The sequence below is a fragment of the Anopheles arabiensis genome, chromosome 3 (assembly GCF_016920715.1).
Source record: "Anopheles arabiensis isolate DONGOLA chromosome 3, AaraD3, whole genome shotgun sequence".
NCBI classification, from domain to species: Eukaryota; Metazoa; Arthropoda; class Insecta; order Diptera; family Culicidae; genus Anopheles; species Anopheles arabiensis.
This window is the reverse complement of record NC_053518.1, coordinates 21634790-21648033: the sequence shown is the minus strand read 5'-3', so window position 1 is coordinate 21648033 and position 13244 is coordinate 21634790. Positions and strand designations below refer to the sequence as shown.

Below are 13244 nucleotides of genomic sequence, written 5' to 3'. Positions count from 1 at the left end.
AAATCGTGGGAACGAACCATAGATCTATGGAAAACGGCGAATAAATCGTGAGACGAGCTTAAAAAATTACGAGAACAAACCAAAAAATGGTGTGAAACCCTGTAATCAGTGAATGTTTTGACCACCCAAGAGTATTTTGTTAGTCAATGTCTTGGAGCTGTAATCCCAAAGCTAATCTCCCCATCTTTTGTTCAAAGGCTGCAACTGCACTGGTTAAACGGATAAAATAAAACCCATTAAGATGAACATCATTGATCCGGTCTCGTAGTACAGTCGTCAACTCGTACGACTTAACAACATGCCCGTCATGGGTTCAATCCCCAAATAGACCGCGCCGCCATACGTAGGATTGACTATCCTGCTATGGGGGGGGGGAATCAATTAGTCACTGAAAGCCAAGCCCACAAGTGGGTACAGGCAGGCCTTGACCGACATCGGTTGTTGAGCCAAAGAAGAAGAAGAAGAAGAAGATGAACATAGTTTCTAGCCACAAAGTATAGACATTAATCCAGAAAAAAACTATTCGATGACATTGACAGAAAATGCAACACCGTCCTTAAAGAGGTTTGCACGAAAAGATCTCAACGGATTTAATAACTTCATCACCCAAACAATCTACAAACAACAACTAACTGCTCAGTTAACTCCGCAACAAATGATTCATTTCCATACGCATCGTACCTTGCACAGCTCTTAACGGCTCTGGCCTCAAGGCGATCTGTTGCATACCTATTTCCTACCACGGAATTTCGTTTTGCCCTCACCTCGAGTCCTGCACTGTTTCAACTCCTGCCAAAACATTCCACAAAACATTTCACTTCCTCCATCGGTATTGTATTGTATTCGTAAATTTTCCTCATTTCCTACCTAGCTGCTCGGTGGAGTAGAGATTAAAGTTTTCCAATTAAACAAACTTTCCGAGAAGCTAACCCAATCCAAGTTAGAAGAGAGACGGGAGGAGAGATAGAGAGAGAGAGGGAAAGGGAAAACGGTCCCTGTCACCATCCGTTAGGTGCACCGAAAACAAAAGCAACACGAAACTTTTCCTATCTGATGTGCAAGTGCCATTTGCTGCTAGTCAAATTTGGAGCACCGTGAGATGCTGTGTACGTACTACCCCTTAGACATGCAGTGTGAAGACTTGTTAAAGCTCGCTTAATTAAATCACCAAGCGTTTATCTTCCTGCTGTCTCTATCTTACTCGCTCTCCCTCTCTCTCTTTAGTGTCGTTAAACGTTGAATAATGAAGACCTGGACAAGTTTTTATACAGAGCGGGTTTAGATGAGTTTCCGACCAAACAACAGCACTCTAACCTTTACCTACTTGTTTCATGTTTCATGCAATGACATGATGTGATTTTCTTTTGTTTATCATACGGCGGTACCACTCGAAGAAGTTTCATCCTCTCGGGCCACGATTAGACGAGCCGACTACCGCTAACACATAATGATAATAGTATTAATCCAAACGCAAGCAGATCTCGTTTATGGCCCGCCTACAGCACCCTAGAGGAGAAGAAGTTGGTCCACATTAACACAGGCGCTTGATCATAATTACAGCATATTATCACCTCCAGGGAGGGCTGGAACGGATGCTCTGTTGTGCGTGAAATCTGTAGATGATCCCTGTCGAGTGCCCCGGGAACACTTGTTGTAATAGGATTTTATTGTGCTGAGGTTAATTTGATTAGCATCGCTTTGGCGCCCCGTTGAAGGACACGCCGCTTTGGTTCGGTTTACTAATGACTTAGGTAAGAGAAGTTCCAATTTTTTATGGTGAAGCGAGTGTGTTAGAAAAGAGTTCACTTGAAGGTGATGATCTATTTGTGTATTGTTAAAAAAGGAAGCTCATTTTAAGTGAGCTAAATATTCATCAAACTGGAGGGCTCAGCAATCCAATACACCCTTTTTTTGCCTGTTCATCAAGCATCCAGATCCTCACAGAAATCTTCATTTTTTTCACTTCATCATTCTGCCACCCTTGCATCGAATCGTAATGATTCGCCTTCCTTCTCGAAATGGAAAGGATTTTTCCTACTCAGCCCTCTTTTTTCATTTCCTGCACCTCACACAGCGCAATCAATGCTCCATTTTCCATGCTGTTCGCTAAAGACCTTAGGCAGGGACACACTCTCGTCCATTTTGTGCGCTAAATTGCCGTCAGCAAAATGCTAATTATGTCACTTAAAAGTTCTGTTCAGTCGGCAAAAATCGGACGACACTTTCGTGAGTCCCGCGAACATCATTTGCATCTTGTTCGCAAAAGAGGTGGGAGATATGATGCATTGGACTACGTCTACACACCATCGGACGACCCAGCCCTGAACGCCCTGCCTGAACGTTTTCGTTCCTTTTCATCGGACATAATTAGTAGCGTCGGATTTCGTGCTACTTTGCGGGATGTGGCAGTTCGTTTTTTTCCCCCTTTTTGCATTTTGTGTGTGTGTGTTGAATTGCTGGGTTTTCGCTCGTTTCGTTATTCCAGCGCTTTCGCACGTTTTCATGGTACAGAAGAAAGTGACAAAAAAGGTAAAATATTTATAAAAAAAACTGGCAAAAAGAAGGACTAATAGAGATGCTCTCCTTCTTTTGCAGGATTAGGTAGCAGCTGGGCGATAGGAATTTTGAGTCGTATTTCACAGCATTTTGAATAAGCTGCTAATTTGCGACACATTTTCAGCCCGTTGTCGAGTGATTTATTTTTTAGCATCACAAACCACAGTGTGAAGATTAGCAGGTTGCAAAAGAGAGCAAATAAAAACATAACGGGCCGGAAGCGGAATACTGATATTATAAAACCCGTTTTGGTTAAATAACTAAGTTTTGTTAAGTCATTTTGCTGCGAAGATGTAGTAATCCACACAATTCATGGGAAAAAGTCTAAAAATCAATACCAGAGGTAGCTAGAAGTTCTTGATACTTTCCTTGTATAAAACACACACATAAGCACACTTCTCGGCCCAACGCTGAACTTTTCTCAACGGTAAACAAGGAACCAAGTTAATAAACTGAATTCTGTGAAACAGAGTCATATCACAAGTCAAGTATTGGTTGAATGTCCGCAGATTGGAGGAAGATTTGAGTTAGGATTAGTCGTAAAAAGCGATCCAAGATATGCTGTAAAGATGTCAATGTTTAGAAATATAAATATATAAATGCAACATAAATTATGAAAAGTTCATTGTAGATTTTATTCAAAAAAATTGAAGCTACAAACGTGAAAAATTCAAAACTTAATCAATAATCAATTTATTTTTCCTTGACCTTGTTCCGATTTTTTCCCAAGATCTTCCCAGTATCAAAACCCAAAAATAAATGCAAACAAGGTACACGAAATAATACTTGTTTTGTTCCCATTACCGTAATTTAGAAAACATGTAGTTTATCTCACCGTCACTATCCAGCTACAAAATAGCCATCAATCATTTACACCACACACACACACACATCTCGTTTGCATTCCACACCTAACCAACCAACCGGCAAATAGTGTCAAGTTCTCACCGTAACCCTGATTCAACAACACGCTAATCCATTCCGCCTGCAGGAACCAGAAAACACAGATGATCAATTACTCAACAGTGCAGTTCACCGTTCGGCCACTCATTTATCCTCCCATTTGTCTCTAATGGCGTACATTGCGCGAGCTTAGTGCGTATCAAAAACGGCGTAGAAATCGAAAGTCATCCTTAAACAACGGACCAGCTAATGTGTGTACGCAGGCCGAAAACTGAAGGGCTCGGCCCTGCCACACTGCACCCGAATCGATCACTCACTTTAAAACCGGCCAGTGCGCCGTTGGTGATGAAACAAAGCTTCCCCAAGAAAACCAAGATTGCGTGCACTCGCAGCCGTGTATTTTTATTATTTGATTGATGTCGTTTGGAAAGTTCGATTCGATTAAAGGCCAAACTCGACAGTGTCAGCAGACACACACAGACACACATGTCCACGCGAACCGTTGCATTGGACATCCAAACGGCGAAGGGCACCTGCATCTCGCGGGTGGTGATTTTGCTGTGGGTTATAATGTTTTTTGAGGAACACAAATATCGGTCAACCCCCATCGCCCTATGACCTGCGGGAGTGCGTTTGTTAAGGGCAACCGGGGCCGGGGTTTTTGGGAACCTGCTGGTGACATGCAATTTTGTTGGTAAGCAAACCCAAACTATGTCATAAGCGCATTAGGGGCATTGTGGTTGAAAATTAAGTTGTAAGCCTAATCGATCGCACGATCGATGCGATCTGTAGGTAACCGAAAAGGGCACCACCACCGAAACGCACGGGGCTTGAAGAAACAAAGCAAATCTGTGTCATTCTCTGCCCTCGCGCTATGGAACGAACACGAAAACGCACATGTCATGACAGCCTGGGTCTGGGCTGTCTGATATGTTGTCCAGGGACCGGTGTGTCGCGAGCACAACCGCTGCCGCAAGGGCTTCGTCCGCTTCTGAAAGCTCCCTTCGTCAGCTGAACCTATCTTGATCTGTCAAGATGAATTTTCAAGCCGTTCAATCAAACCAACAACGGGGTTGGAGCGGGTGCGAGTGGAAAAGGAACCACGTGAGGAAGCAGATTTTGATTAATGTTATTTCACGGTGGCGCATATCATTACCCGGTCCCGGTCCGTGGTTCCTTACTGTGCCGCGCGAGAAAGCGAGCAAGATGGGTGCTCTGCTGGTGTGTCGGTGGTTCTCGCATTCGTTGAATTCTACCTCATTCAAGCGCTACTTCGCATTTCTGCTCCTGCTATTTGAATCCTGCCAGGAGCGTATTATCTTGACCGGAGGATCGTTCGCCGAAGCGATAACGAGATTTTCCCATTTCCGAGTGCATTACGCGCACGATGGTTCCGTCCATTTCAATTGACCGGTATGCTTACGGTACGGGTTGCACAACGCGCGATAGACAGAGAGACCAACAGTAAAAAGAAAATGAAGAAAATGTAATTCGCCAGTCGATTAACACGCTTAATGATGCGTGTGATTATGAGTCCGCATGATATGGTGGTTAAAGAATGAACATTTGAACTTCTTCGTGTGTATTTTGAAGAGCACAAAAGGCAATCAAAAGAAGTCATTTTATGCTGCAATGATATTTTTAACAATTCCAAGCTATAACGTTCTACGTGATAACGTGGTGTAGTCTTTGTTTCGGTGAGTAGTCCCAAGAAGCCCATTGTTCCCATCTGTTGGCTCCTGCACAGGCTTGAGCGACTAACTTTTACCTCTTAACCTCATCTTGATTCTTGTCAATTGGGTTCTTCATTCCTGCCACATTGTTGAGACTAAATCAAGTGGCTTGTTAAGAGTCGTCGGAGAAGCTGGCTCGGATACAGATGATCTATTCTCTCGTATCACACATACCTCTTCGTAGTCTTTTCACAGTGACTTTACCATAAAAAACAGCTATACTTTTTTAATGTTTAAGTCATCACTATTAAGATCATTTTGAACTGTGGTTGAATACATCTTCACAGTTTATTGTATTTTTATTTTATTTATCGATCGATTTTGTAAGAGGTCCCATCGCAAATGGGAAATTTAATCTGCATTTAACTTCACAATGGCATTGGAATAAGTTGTACAAGACAAAATCACATTGTTCTACTTTATTACTTACTTATTACTTTATTGTTACCTTATAACGAATGAGTACGGTATAGCAAGTAATAGAAATTTACATTATGCACTGAGTGCAACTGCAAAGGACCAGGACGACTCAGAGGATAGGATGGTGCATGCTTGTATATTCCAACAGAAAGGTTGGGGATTTTAAGGCCCACAATAAATAGCAGCAGTTAAGCTCCAAAGTAAGCACAACTACTGCAGAATTGAGCAAACAACAGAGCGAGATTATGGGACGCCGAAGCTACCATCTCCTGCAATATTCATTTTGAAGTTAAGACTTACTTCCTGGAAAGTACCTTTGAAGCTGATGTACTGTTGCATTGCATGGTATGTAAACGACAATGTTAACATTTATCATCACAGTTGCACTTACATCCAAGATACAGGTGAAAGTCGGTGCATCAGGAACGGTAGAAATTGAAGGCATTTTGAAATCATGTCGTTGTTTAGAAATATGATTATATGTGATTATTACATCCTTCTCAATATTTATGATATAGTAACGACTCAAAAAAAGTGTTCTGGTTGATAAAGAGTATATAGAATTTTCAACTAAACAAGCGTTTTAAAAAGATTTGTAAGTTTGTTTGTAAGTTTGATGCTGAAAAGGTGCCATATGTTTCATAATTATTGACAAAGCAATACCATCAGCAACTGGTTTTTGAAGAAAAATAGTTTCTGAATACATTAAATGAGTCCGAATATGACCTGAAAGAAGTCCCAATATTTCCTTCAATATTATAAATATTAAACTTAATTTTATCATGTGTACCATTTTTTCAGATCAAGCCCTTGAATCTTAAGGATAGCATCAAAGGGAAATTTCAACAACAAAAAGGTAAAAAATGTTGGATTTTTTTTATTGCAGCTTATAGAAAACAGAAATGAACTCGTCAATTTCGCTCGACTTCATTGCAAATAAAGTCACAAAAGTCACGCAACATAAAAGAAAGATTATTAATTCACGCTATTTTTAATGATTCCTCATCAAAACCTTCTGCTACCATCATTTTTCAACCGTTTCGTATTATTAATAATGCGTCCCAATGTTCCACCGGATTAACATTCGTTCACAGTCCCTTTTACTCCTCAAAACATCAAAGATAGGTACAAAAGTCTGGTGGACGCAAAAAAACGGCAACCATCACCTCACATTAAATTGCTAATAAAACGCATCAATTAAAGTGTGATGAGGAAGGACACCCGAACAGGCCTCCCCGCTGCCCAATAAAATGCGTAGCATTTCATGGGCCATTGAGCTTGCCAACATTCACGGTTCACATAGCTGCGCACCCAATGAACCTGACCCTGGACGCCGAAGAATTCAAGCAGGCTTAAAAATTGATATTGAATCCCGTGACCATGGCAACCGTACCGATGCCTGCTGGATCCTTAAACACTTTATTAATGGCCACGAGGCACCGTTTTCGGGAAGGCAGCCCACACAATGGTACGGATGGCGGATCAGTTTTAATAGCCCATCGTTAAGCGTTACCACGCCACACGCCAGGCCACCAGGTCTGGTACGCCAGCGACACCCATTCAATTTTGGAGTTGGAGATGAAAAATTGTCGAAATTTTCACTTGATTGAATGAAATTGCTCGCTCGCGCGCTCCGCAGGAGAGTGATTTGTCATGTTGCCTTTGTTTTCATCCACTTGTTCATTGTTCCTTTGGCAGAAAACGACGGAAAGAAAAGACACAAGCAGAGAGTCTTCCATCTCTGCTTTGCCCCGCTGACGCAATTGGAGGCACCTGTGGTAAACTTGTTCCACCCATCCATGCGATCAAGATTATAGCACACACTCACACGGTACGGTGACTCATTCCAAACACGAAAAAGGGCATCGTTGGGTTGGATTTTCCCACCAGCAACCAGCACCGCAAGCGTTTAGACAGCGACCAATAAAAAATCAATTCACCTTTTGTCGATCGACCACGAAAGGAAAATCAGAGGTCTCTCTTGATAAGGCCATCAACGGTTGTGTGTGTAAGCGTGCCAGGGTGCAATTTTTCCCATGCCAGCGCGGTACTAGCGCTGCATCGTACGAAGGCCACCGTTTGAATGCACTTACACCGCGCGCAATTACTTCCCCTTTGGCGTGGCTGGTTGTGCTGGCAAAGTGTTGACGAAGTGTTGGCAAAGTCAAGTTGTTTCCCGCCCTAAGATAGCAACACAGCACACGAGGTTTCGAGGTGCCTTGATGGATGCATTTTTGATTAGGACGACCGGTGCAGGGAGAAGGTGATCGATCGATAGGTGTTTGCTGCTTGAATTGTACCCAGCAAAGTGTTTATATTTTATTAAAACTCCAGTTGCACTGGTAAAACACAACTAGTTCGAATTTCGGTCCGAAAATGTTAGGAAAACATTGTAATGAACGCACTCCCGTTCTAGTTTGATCGGACGGATGTGTCACCCGAACAGGTTTACAATCTCCACCGGCCAAACATTAATCAATCAGGTTTCTTCAATCCCACCAGCCAGCCAGCGCTGGCAGCCATCAACGCCAATTGCATAATGTTGCGCTTACCGCGACCAAACGTACCAGAACGCGCGATACGCTGGCCGTCGGATAGCGCTCCATTTGCGAGCGGATCATAGATCCATCATCCGGTTGTATGTGTGTGTGTGTGTGTGTGCGTGTGTCCCCGGCCTGTCGCTACCGCTAATCGGTTATGATCTCCCGCGGCTGACCCGACGGCAGTGCAGCTTAGCGCCCGCTCAACGCCTTTAATCCGAAACCGGGCGGCTTGGTGTAGCGCACCGGCTAAGCCAAACACCTGCCGGGATCATATTTCTAAGCCGACAAACAGTCAGCCAGTGACAGGGTTGGCCATTTTTTGCCACCGAGGGGCATCATTGCGCTATTGGAGCGTTAATTGTATTGATGTCAGTAGGGCGCCAGTGGGTGCAAAATGCGTCTAAGTAAAACGGGTGTTTAGCAGTCAAAACATACACACCTTGGCGTTGGTTGCGAAAGGTTTAAAGTGTTAGTTGTGCACATAGTAATTAATGCATTTCCGATCGTTCGGTGCAAGTAATAGAAAAAGAGTGTTGTATGAAGATGATTTGGAACCTTTGGAACGTATTGAAAGTTTATGTTTCTTAATTGGTCGTATTTATACGTTCTGCATATTTGTTTTTGTGTTGATGCAAACGTATTCTATGAACGTTAACAGGTCAGGATAAACCTTAACATGCTTGCGTGACTGAATTATGAACTATGCTATATCATGCTCTTGCTCTTGCTAGTTAAACTGTATAATGCACATATTCAAAATAAAATAAATTTGACCCAACTACATTGAAGGATGAATTGACTAATAATTGCATCTCTTCGAATGCTACATTTGCTATCATTCGTATGATGAGGATTGAGCATACAGAGTTTCCCACGATTTATTGATCAGTTCCCATGATTTTTTGGGGCGTTCCCACGATTTTTTTATCGTATCCCATAGATTTTTGGTTCGTTCCCATAATTTATTGGTATTTTCCGATTGGATATCAATACTATTGGACCAAATCGTAGGAAACCCTGTAATAACCGAAACAGTTAGTGTTGAACATAAGTATGAGTGAACATCGATCGTTTCGTCTGGGCGAAAACATAAATCAAATGAGGTTAGGTGTCTTTACTTCGCAAACAACTACAAACCAACATGAATAAAATGATTCACTTTAATTAACATCTGTTCTGAGATCAAAACTGACTACAATCATTGAAAATATGACAAAAGAGTACAATTATTTTGCAATCTTGATTTTATGATCGCTAGTTTTTTTAGTCAGCCTTGGTGTTCAAAATCATCATTTATCTTTTTTGATATATTTTTAGATACATTAAGAGTTTTATCGCATTTGTTGTTGATAGTATTAAGTTCTTGTTGTTAATGTTTCGTTTCAGTTTATCTAAGTTTGTCGAAGCAAGGATGTAATACTAGATTGGTAATTTAATATTTGGTTATTGATTTTTTAAACTTTACAAACAAAAGTCTATTTAGACTTTATTTTTAATCATTTATTGTATCTTAAACGTGCAGATTTGAAAGAAAATGCAACACAATCAGGTTTGCTAGTATGTCATATTAACTATACTATATATATATATTTTATATATATTTTATATTAACCACCAACAATTAAAAGCCTTAAAAGCATAATATGTTCATATGTACAAATAAAACATCCTAAATTTCGAATAAAACAACATCGATCTGTAACCAATTTACTAAAATTGCACGTAACTGCATGTAACATATTAAATTACTCTCGTTTCCCACCTCACTATCCCCACACATTACCACAATTAGCGTGCATACAAACCGTTCCCGTCGCCATTCCTTCTCATCATCATTACAAAACAAACAAGTTCATTATTATTAAAGAGCAAACCTAAACAACAGCCTTACAATGACATCATCCAGGGGTGGAGGCGGGAGCAAAAGAACGACCGACAGTACAAAAAAGAGACGTACGCCAGGTACGCCCGAGTTTTTCGCTAATGAAATGCATTTATGTTGTTCGGGCATCGAATTTCAGCACCCTTTCAGCTGACGAATCAATCAGCAGCGCCAACCGTAGCGCATTCTGCTGACATGATGTGCATGGTGCACCGACGTGCCCATCATCACCATTCGCCATCATCCGGCGTGGACGTGGGATGCTGTACCAACAAACCCCATTCTGCTGGGGCAAGGTGGAACCGTGCAAGTTAGTGCAAATATTTGCCACCTTTCGCGCGCGCGCGCTTCAAAGCCCAAGCCCACATGTGGCGCGTGCCCTTACTGCTCCTTGGCAGCGGGCACACAAAACACCACGCAACTGACGGCACTTTACCACGACAAATGACTTTTCTCTACCGGGGGCTGCTCTGGCACTGGGACACACATGCAGAGCCCTTGCGGCGTAGGGTAAGAGCAAAGCAAGCAATTTAAATTCTACCGCCGTGATGTGCACACGAACCGATGGTGCACTTCTGATGGAGCTTAACTTGCGGAAAGGTCACGTAGGTGATGGAAACGAGAGAACGAAAACGGGGGAGGCAGGGATGCTGGACGAAAGCCGTTCCTATGTGGGCCCGGAAAGAGTTCCTGGTATTCTGCTGTGTAATGTCTGCTTTTTATTGTAATGTAAAAATCAATTCCCAGCTAATCTTGTGTGCTATTTTGCAAACGAAACTAATCCTTAATTCCACCATTCATTGTTCTGCTCTTCTCCGGTTGTAAGAAGCTTTACGTAAGCAGCAAACCGACCAAAGGAACAAAGGATGAAGGTTTTTTTCAATGCAACACAAGTAAGCTGTCTATTAATATGGTGCGCCCTAAATATGTCCACATTGAACGGAAGCTTGAGCAGAACCGAAGAAAAGCTCCACCCCAAAAAAACTCACAAAAAAAGACACCAAACCTGGTGAACCTGAACTTTACACCACACCACCCTTTACAAACGTCTTCCCGTGCGCTAGCAGACAGTGCCACTTACTCATAAAGTGTCGCATTGTCGTATGATTGTTCATTGAATAGCACTCATAATTGAACACCTCGCCACATATCTGACTGGTCTGTGGAGAGCACTGCAGTACCACGTGCACACGCCAGTGCACAAGCTTCTGCAGTCGTTTTAATGTTCACTACTACTCCCCTCCTTTCTGCTTCCGCCTCTGCTCATTCCATATCCTTTTGTGGCCTTTTGCGGGGTTGCTTTCGGTGGAAAATGCTGTTTGATTTATCACCTTTCCTTTCCCCCCATCGTCGACGTGGCCCCACCGTGTCACACGGTGCAGGAGCGAGAGGAGAAGCAGTAGAGCCGTTGAAGCAGTTGCCGGCATTTTCAAGCGCCGCTATGACCTCCCTTCTAGCGGCAGCAAAATGCTTTGAATCTTTCACGGCACGGCTGTCGTCCGTCAGGGGGCTTCACCCAAGCGTGGTGTTTGTGTGATGAATGTGTGTGTGGGAGGGGAGAGGCAGAACTTGGCTTGGGAAATTCCCGGTGATACGGTTTTCGGTACGAGATCGTCAGACTGCATATTGCAACAACCGTTGACTCTGTAGTAAACTTTACAGGTTTGTTACCAACCATTGCTGGAAGGAAATTGTTTTGGTAGACGTTTTCTACAGTAAAGACGATCAAAATAAACGTTTGATGTAATCAAGTTATGAGCATAATCTGCTTAATGAAATAATTTTCTGTAAATATCCATTTTAGGTTCAAGAGTAACCAATTTTTACCAATTTTTTCTTGTTGATCGATGCTTAGATCGTAAAACGCGTTTGGAAATAGGATTATTTTCGTAATTTACTAAGAAAAACTTAAGCCTATTCAACGTAGCACACTTGACTTGCATAAACTAGTTTATTGACAGGATAGCATTGAGGAATTAATGTTATGAAGGGTTATTTAGGCTCGTTGTAGGCAATCAACTCAATTGAATTTAAATCAGGCATAACTCAATTAAATAAATACGAATACCAAATATGAATATAAATTGACTCACATAATTCACAAATGTTGTTTGTCATAGAATCTGACAACTTGAACTACTATCTGACTACTATTAGACTACTATCCGACTATCCGATCGAAAGATGCGTACATCCGACAACTACTGTTTGTTATAAAGCATCTAAGTACAGAGTTGCTAGAGAACTTTTTTAATCCCTTATCTAAAATCCTACGCAGAATAACTGCTGGTGAAGGCTATCGCCGATATAAATTTAACTGTTTATTGTGACATTTTTTGCAAAACTATCTCTTGAATTGACTCAAGTGACTTTTAGAGAAGGACTAACACCTAGTCAACTTGAAGTTGTCCTTGTTCCATCCTTAATAACCTGTAGAGTGAAACAACACCAAAGTATACTACTGGCTTAACAAATGTTTGGGACGTACGGTCGTTAATTTGCAAGACTTAACAACATGCCCGAAAAGGGTTCAAGTCCCGAATTGGCCGTGCTTCTACAAGTAGGACTTACTAATCTTACAATTAGGCTATGGGTAATCAATAAGACACTGAAAGCCAATCCCACTAGTGGTACTGGCAGGCTTTGAATGGAGAAGAAGAACAAATGGTTTATCATTACATCACATTTCTGATTCTAGACTTCTAAAGTTGGATGTTTGGATAACAGATCTTGACAGGAAAATTGCAAACACTTGTTATCTATTTGTACTTTTTTGAGGAAAAAACCTCATTGATCGGAGAGAAAATAACCCGTATCTTACCCCCGTATAAAAACCGTACGCTTTAGAGTGTTATCTCAATTCAACAGTTAGCTTAAGCTCACTTTAGACCAATCGAAAAGACATATGAATGCCAAGGTCAATAGGTTGGCGTCTATTGAACGTATCTTTGTACCAAGGTATATCGTAAATTCTCAACATAATTTCACCAAACATGCTCATACGAATTACACTCCTGATCTTACCGCTGACCATGAAGATCATCTACGCTATCGGGAGTTTGTTTCATTTCCATTAATTTGATTCCATTCAATTTCGACCCAAATTTCTCACCGTCACGCAATGACCCTTTTAATAGACCCTTTCGGCCTCCCTCCTCTCGAGAAGGTTGCAGTGCATTATATTCTATGATTAATGCTACCAGACCA

General features: G+C 41.8%; 1 protein-coding gene across 4 annotated transcripts in view; it reads right to left on the bottom strand.

Moving 5' to 3' along the window:
- LOC120901024 (calcium/calmodulin-dependent 3',5'-cyclic nucleotide phosphodiesterase 1-like) overlaps positions 1–13244 on the bottom strand; it is a 269782-nt gene that overhangs the window by 238157 nt on the left and 18381 nt on the right. The window lies entirely within an intron of this gene.